Below are 8,536 nucleotides of genomic sequence, written 5' to 3' on the forward strand. Positions count from 1 at the left end.
ATATCCTATGAATATACCAAAGATTTTAAAATTTAGAATGAGATTTATGGAATCGGGTTTTTCCACGTTTGGAATTCGATTTCCCACTAACCAAACAGGACCTACAGTAAATAAATGTAGAAAAAGAAATGAAAAGTAAGTGCATGTGAACTTGTGAAATGAGTGCTAATTAAATATTGCCAAATGGAGAATATTACAGTTGACCAACCAAGCCAAGGGTGTGACGTGTGAGTGTGACAATGATTGTTGAGAACTCTCTAGTGGGGTTGGATTTTTATTTTTATTTTTAATCTTTTTTAGGTGAATTTTGAGATAAAAATTCAAACATGAACATGTGTTTGTAACTTGCAAAGCCAGAAATGATTGTTTCATTAAGACAGACACAATTGAGCAGAGTTTAGTCAATTATTCAGTTTAAAAGAATGAATAAATATGACACGAGAAAAAATAAATATGTTACAATTAAATATTTAGATATAGTAGATATATCTAAATAGTCCATCCATTTTTATATAAACAAAGAAACGTTACTTTGTTGAACTAAACTTATCTTTTCTTCTCCCAAAAAAAAAAAAAAACACTAAACTGATCTAAACTTATCTTGATTTTATCATTAGAGTGTCATTAGTGAACTCCAAAAATTTGTGTTAGTGTTTTTGTAGTTTAAAACCGACCACCATTCTAACATTGTTTTTTCTTTCCAAAGTATTTTACTTTTTACCTCCTGCAATTGGTAAAATTTTTTAATTTTTAGTGTGTGAGATTGCATTTCACCCGTATCAAGGATAAGGGGTCTAAGGGAAATGAATGCAAACTTGATTTGCAGCCTAATCAATGTGTGGTAAAGCCTATTAGAAAATTTGTTAGGTGTTTTATGTTTTGTCTTCTTCCTCTTCTTCTTCTTCTTCTTCAATTTTTTTTTTTTTTTTTTTTTTAAATTATAACCTCATTGATCAGTAAGGTAATCCAAAATATACTTAGATCCAAATAACTACAATCATTTACATGGCAATTTTTTTTTTCCTTATAAAGAATGGGGGATTTGCATCCACATTATTTTCAATAGAAAGACAAAACAATATCATTAAAACCACAAAACTCTAGGCAACACGTTACTAAATTAAAGAGTGGTCCTTTTTTTTTTTTTTTACATGATAGAATTCTACTCTAGTCTAATCTAAGTATATACTCCCTCCTGAAAACTTGAACCCAGACTCTTATCCCCCATATCCCACAAGCAGTATAGAGTGACTATCGCACCAAAGATGTGTGGTGGTAATTAAAGAGTGATCTTGTTTGATGTATTCTTAAACTAGTGTAGTTACTAGTTAGGGAATTTGAAACTGCAATCATAAAAATAAAATAAATTTACTTTGAATTTGGGTCAGAAAGTTGCAAACTTTTACAATGGATTTGTCACTAATGTTTTAAATTTGGTTCCAATAAAAAATAAAAATAAAAATAAAATCAATTTTGATACGTAAACCGGTATATTAAACCCCTCATTATGTCTAGGTCAAAATTTTGGCTTGTACCGGCCATTCAGACACAATTTCGACCTTTAGGTGGAATATGCATTCAAGACCAAATTTTTTTTTTCTTTCTTTCTTATAATTTTTTTAATGAAAAAATATATATTTTATAAGATTTTAGGAATCTTTTTGGTTTGTTTAGTATAAAATATTTTTTATACCAAAAAAAAAAAAAAAGAGATTTTATGAATTTTTAGTTTGTTAAATTATGTAGAGATTTTTATGACCATTTGATTTGTTTAATTATGTATGAGATTTTATAAACCTTTTTAAATAATAATAATCTTAAAATGATACACCGTTATACTGATATCGAAATATTCTCTTTCAAGTAAACATTTCAGAACAACATTTGAAATGAAATTCAAAACTTTGCTTATCATTGATAGGTAGAAAAATGATGAAGATGATCCATGCCTTCTTTCTTTTTTTCTTTTTTCTTTTTTTTTTTTAATTAATTGCTCTTTGAAACAAATAAAGGCATGCTTCTAGCCAGTAGCCATAGCATTGTGATTGCCTTTTTTTTTTTTTTTTTTTGGTGATTGCCACTTGATCAAGCATGTGGAACATTTCACATGTCCAATTTTGGGTGAGGCTAGACGCAAGATGTGTCCAGGACCAGGATATTTAGTAGGTTAGTAAATGCACTTAATAGCCTATTCTTTACTTTATTTATATAAATTTATTTTCAACACCTTTGGGGATTTTCCTTTATAATGAACAAGATGCTTTTTGAATTTTGATAATTCATAATTAAAAAGGGAATAAGAAGCTTTTGACTAATAAAAAAACAAGAAGAATAAAAAGGCTCTAAGGGGAATTACATTTTGAGTATTTTGTAGTTCCCACCACCTCGATAAAATTGACCTGACCTAAATTAATCTGATGCCTTGGGTTGGTTTTCATTAAGATGGGTTGAGTTGGAATAAGGAGTTGACAAATTTGACCTAACCTAGCCCATCAAGTATATAAGTTTATTTTATTACTCTTATTTTATATTTTTAGTTTGAATGATTTTGGTATATGGAGAATTAGCTTTGATCAATTTGAAATTTTAGAATATAATTTAAGTATATTATATGAATGATAATAATTTATTAAAATAATAGATGAAAACCCACTTTCTTACAAAGCATAGAATATGCATGTACAATCCACAAAAAAGTTGGAAAAACCCTCCAATCCTCATATTTAGTTTAATATATTATTATGCTTATCTTGAAATACCTATGCAACTAATTAATATTCTTTTCCCACTAGTACTAAGCCCTCCACTCTAGAGGAAATACTTCTATAGTTCTATACCTAATCCTCACATGAGAGAGAGAGAGAGAGAGAGAGAGAGAGAGAGAGAGAGAGATCAGTCATCAGTGCATGAAGTTATGAATGACCCGCTAGCTAACATGATGACTTGGATTTGCACAGCTGTCAAAAAAAAAAAAAAGACTTGGATTTGCACAAGTCAGGACAAGAATAGGGAGAGAGAGAGAGAGATGTCGGTGCTTTTGTAACTTGTGAGTTAGGTTATCTACTATTTTGACCACTGAGTACTAATATATGACTAAAATGCAAAAGTAATCTTCTAACCTTTTTTTAGATTTTTTTTTTCAGTATTCTAAGTTTTAGATTTATTTAATTAAGGTTTTTTTGTTAATTTTTGTTAAAATTTTTTGAAAAAAAAAATTTGAAAAATATTTTTCAATCATTAATTAAATTTTTTTAATTTAAAAAATTTGAAGAAAAATTTATAAAATTAAAAAATTAAACACAACATATAACAAAAGTTGATAAAAAAAGCCTTAATTGAATAAACTTGAAAGTTAAAGGACTAAAATGAACAAAAGTAAAGTTAGAGGTCTGAAATGAAATATAAAGAAACTTAGAAAATCAATTTTGCATTTTACCATAATATTTAATATTACATTTCGTTTTAATTTTATTTATTTATTTCTTATAAGCCAAAACCAATTATACAAGAGGGTAGTAGTTTAAGTGGCTGTCATTTCCTCGTATTTTCAACAAAAACATCTAAGATTAAAATTATTTTATCCTCAAGCAATGAATTATAAAAAAAATGAAAAAAAAAAAAAAAAACCTATATAAAAGGATATATGCCTATATGGTGTAATAGGAATATGTAAGGCACCTCTCATGTGATAGGTGTGATAGGAATGTGTAAGGAATTTACAAGATTTCACAGACTCATGAAAGGCAAAAAAAAAGAAAATATGTGCACAAAAAAAAAAAAAAAAAATCATATAAGACAATATTTACGTGGTTCGGTAATTTGACTACATCCACAGAATTACAATAATTTTACTATTTTCAAGAAAAAATACAAGATGCGGCAATATAGTTTTTCTTTCTCAAAACAACACACCAAAATTTTAATATGAAACAACGATATTTATATCTCACGCAAAGGATTCACAATGGACTAAGAAGCAAGCCAAAAAAATTTCTTCAAGCTCGGCCCAAGCCTCCGCTCTATAAACTAATCCTCAAAAAATCTTTCATTAAAAACCATAACACTTTTATGTCAGATCATAATTCGTATTAAACATACACTAGATTCCACATAGCCAAACAGAATGTTACCATCATTACAGGATATGTTTTTCCAATTATGCAAAGGATTTATCCATAAAAAATTAAGATAATATGCCGTGTACCACCTATTCCTTTTCTTCTTCTCTTGGCGAGAGGACAACTTATTCTACTTTATTTTTTGTAATGACTTATGATCAACCAATATAATCAGCTTTTGTTTCTCAAAAAAAAAAAAAAAATATAATCAGCTTTCGTAATGTATGGGACTTTTTTATTTTGTTGTGTGAAACACAGTTAGCACCTTTCCTTTATTATATATGTATGTCCTATGGTGTGTATGGGCGGCTCAACATGATTAATTTTTGTTTTTTTTTTTGGCTGAACACTATGAATTGTATATGATCTTTATAGGAGGAGGCAGAACCAAAATGTGAATAGATGATGAAGATGAACCATCTTAAAGTTACACTTTCACACCTAAAAAGATCATATATCGTACATGTAAATCTCAAATGATTTTGTCTTCCAATCCACCCTGCAGGTTGGGGTCCCTACTCCTAGGCCTAGAGTTAATCCCCATTCAGTGTCTTTATCAAGACTTGGAATCTTGACCTCCTGTTTGGTGAGAGTCAAAATGTTTCATTCAATTCACGTGGAATAATATTGGCATAGTTTTCAAAGGATTGAAAGAGGGCTATGCTACCGCAACAAACAAACACAATTTAGCCATGAATTTATCAACAAGAAAAGTAATCTTCCGAAAAAACAAAAAAAGAAAAGGAAAGCAATACTTTCATTGCTTCACATTAGGGAAAAAGGAAGGAATAATGCTAAGGATATAAAATTTTTTTCCTAATTTTCTCACAATTATGGTAATTAATTTATGCAACATACTTACCCAGCAATTGTGAATTTAAACAAAGAAAAAATTGTTAAAAGGTCAATGTCACTAGAATTATCGTTCAAGCAATACTAAGGTCCAGCATTTGAATATAGAGATAGAAAAATATGTTTTAAGATTTAAGGTCCAGTTTAGGCTCTTTCCTAGTGCGTTAGGGAATGGTTTACATTAAACCCATAAAACACCACCACTTCAAACTCTGTTTAATATATGACCCGGTCAAATCCAGGGAAAAAAACAAACCTGTCAAGTGTCTAATAAATTTTGACTGCAAGCTATAGTGGATTTGGATTTCATAGGGTTAGAAAAAAAAAAAAAAATTTTGGAGACAAATTTAGAGATAACAATGGTGAGATTTTTAAAATATGAATTCTATATTAAGTTATTGTGTAGTGTAACATTACTTAAAATTACATTACATAATAAAATAAAATAAAATAAAAAAACAAATTTAAAAACGAAAGACCACTTGAGAAGTTTGGTATTAAGATGCAGTTGATAAAATATGCAGTCTTGCATTATTTCTTTGACGAAATGATCCGCTTCATAACCAAAAATAGAGGTTTCTAGTGATACGGAGCAAAAAGTGAAATACCAATGGTACCGAGACTACCGACCAATTTTTATGCGCATATATATATATATATATATATATATATATATATCCAGAGTCCAAAACTGAAAACTCGTCAAACCGACCTCAGTTAGAACCATTAGCCCCACAAGCAATGCCAACTAAGAGGACTACAAGCCCCACAAGCAATAGCATTGGACTGTGACATTATTGTAAGATTGATAAGGGAAAATTTCAGCCTAATTTTCTTGTCGTAAGAGCAAAGCACTAGCCTTCTTTTCCACCAAAATGCACGGAAATGGAAGTGGTTAATTACACAATCAAGCAATCAAGCTAGATGGTCTGTTTGGCAAGTTTTGCCACGGAAAGTCTTGTGTCATCAAATAAGAGAACTTGAATTTGAATCCCGTCTATACCAAAAATTCATTAGTATCTTGACTTGCACCATAAATTGAAATTCTATTGTATTTATCAAAAAAAAAATATAAAGTTTTTTCCAAGAGTTTTGTAACTCAACGACATTGCTTAGAATTTTTAATAAAGACATCAAATTTGAATGATTATGATTATTATTAACTTGTTTTCTCTCTCTTTTTTCTTGATAAATCCATAATTACTGTGGGAAGGGGTTTTGAACAAAACATTATTTCTATTATAAGTTAGAACAAGGCATTAAAAAACTTTGATGCTAAAAAATGAATTCCAGTGTTGGTCTAAAGCTCTTTAGCAATATTACAAATATGTAGCAATTCCTTGTTGGTAAAGGCTTACAAAAGATTTTGCAAAGTAGATTCCCTGCTTTTTCACCGATTTTTCATCCCTATCTTCCTCTGACATTATTTAATACTTTGCTATTTGACTAAAAAGAAAAGAAAAGAAACGATCCCCTTCATGCATATCTCATCTTAAAAACAAACAATGATAATGAGCTGAACTGAATGTAATGTACTGCTTTCCTATCCATCTTTAGAGAAACTTTCAAAGCCAAGTGAATTGATTCCATTTTTCTTGTTTTCCACATGTACCAAACTATAAATTTGGCCAATCCTAAAGTGGAACCCACTAAGGTTTCAGACTTCAGAGTGTCCAAACCGTTGTCACCCTGAAATTTAGATTACAAAGTAAATGGTTGGGATTTGGTACCCAACTGGGGCTACAAATAACAATTTGAAATTGATAGGACATGATTTCCACGCTGTTTCTCATAGCCCAATCAATTGATTTGGAAAAATTTTGGAATTCTCTTTTTCTTTTTTTTCTTAGGAATATTTTAGGATAACTTAGCATCATTCTTCATAAGATTTTCCATTTTTACACTCATCTCTCCTTTAATTTAGAATAAGACAGGTACCTCTTATAAAATGAAAAATTATTTACACTAAACTTCTTTGGATGACTGAAAAAGACTTTAAAAAAAAAAATGAATTTCCTATTTTACCCTCTACTTAAATTATCATCCATACCTCCTCAAATGGCAAATTTGAGATTTGCTTTCAAGCCTTTTTTTTTTCTTTGTTAAGGCCTTATTTCAATCATCTAAGGGAGGCCAATGTAAATAATTTGCATTTTAAGGGAGGTGTGTGTCGTACTCATATTCCAAAATTTAGAGTGGATGAGTGTAATCACAGAAAACTTCAAAGAAAATTACTACAATTTTCCGAACTATTTTGCTTATTTCTTTCCCAATTTTAAGTTGCTTTCATATATTTTTTTTTTTCTCAAATAAATAGAATCATTAAATATTAACATACACAAACAAAACCATGTTAAAAACCTAATCACAATATAATAATCAAATTTAAGGTATATATAAATATACACCTCCTCTAGCCATCGCTCTTCATGCAACCTCCATATGCTTCAACTTACGTATGATATATCCCATCCCCAACATCTCAATCCCACCTCACCACACTTTTCTTTATATGCTCCCTCTCAACACAAATAAATTCCTTAATTCTACATCTGAATAAATTGTTACATTACACCAAACTATCATTTTGGGATAAAGAACAAGAACCAATATAATATGCCTTAATCACCAAATAGATTTTGATCATTCTTAACTTTCTATAAGACTATATCGATTGATTATTATTTATTACCACAAAGGAAGAGGGGAGAGTGATGGTTGATAGGTTTGCATACTAAATAAGGATGAAAGAGAGTGATTATTTAACATTTTCTTCCAAACATGTTTGTTAATTGTATTTGTTAAAAATTCTTGTTTTCGAATAAAGAACTTAACAAATGGTAAGAACAACTATCATAAAACGAATGTCATGAGTTTAAATCATCTCTTAACTTAAAATTATAATAATAATGGGAATCCTTTTTTTTTATTATAAATGAAATTAGAATTTCAAAGAAAAAATTATTACTGACTCATCAGTAAAAGAATAATGAATTATTGCTAGATTTTTGTTCCAATTTCATGAATAGAGAGAGGACTGTACATTAAACTTGGGGAGGTTGCACTTAGGGACGTTGTGTCCATTTTTACTTTTTAAATATGGATTTTTTTAATCATATAGGACATATAATTGGATTGCCTTCAAATGAAGCACAATCTATTAGTATTTTATTTAAATGTGACTATTTTATTAGAGGCAACAGACCGGGTTTTTTTGGGTTATTATAAACCGGGGTTTTACTCTCACAATACACATATAATAGAAACATCATAGATAGAAAATGGAAATGCATACTTTAACAATCTCATTACAAGACAAACCACCTAGCCGCATCTTTTCAAAAGTAACAAAGCAAGCTGACTAATCTCTAACCAATAAGGAACAAGGACTCGCTATTAAGTTAACCACAGAAAATGAGAGCTTTCGCATCAACGTAACCGTTGACCTAAACTACAGCATTCTCTATTGTTTTTAGCACGTTAACTAAATGACATTTTGGCTAATTAATTGATAATTCGATGCTGACTGTTTTTCTTGTGTTCATATGCTATATTTTAAATAAGCC

This window comes from Quercus robur, chromosome 3, assembly GCF_932294415.1.
Source record: "Quercus robur chromosome 3, dhQueRobu3.1, whole genome shotgun sequence".
Lineage (NCBI taxonomy): Eukaryota > Viridiplantae > Streptophyta > Magnoliopsida > Fagales > Fagaceae > Quercus > Quercus robur.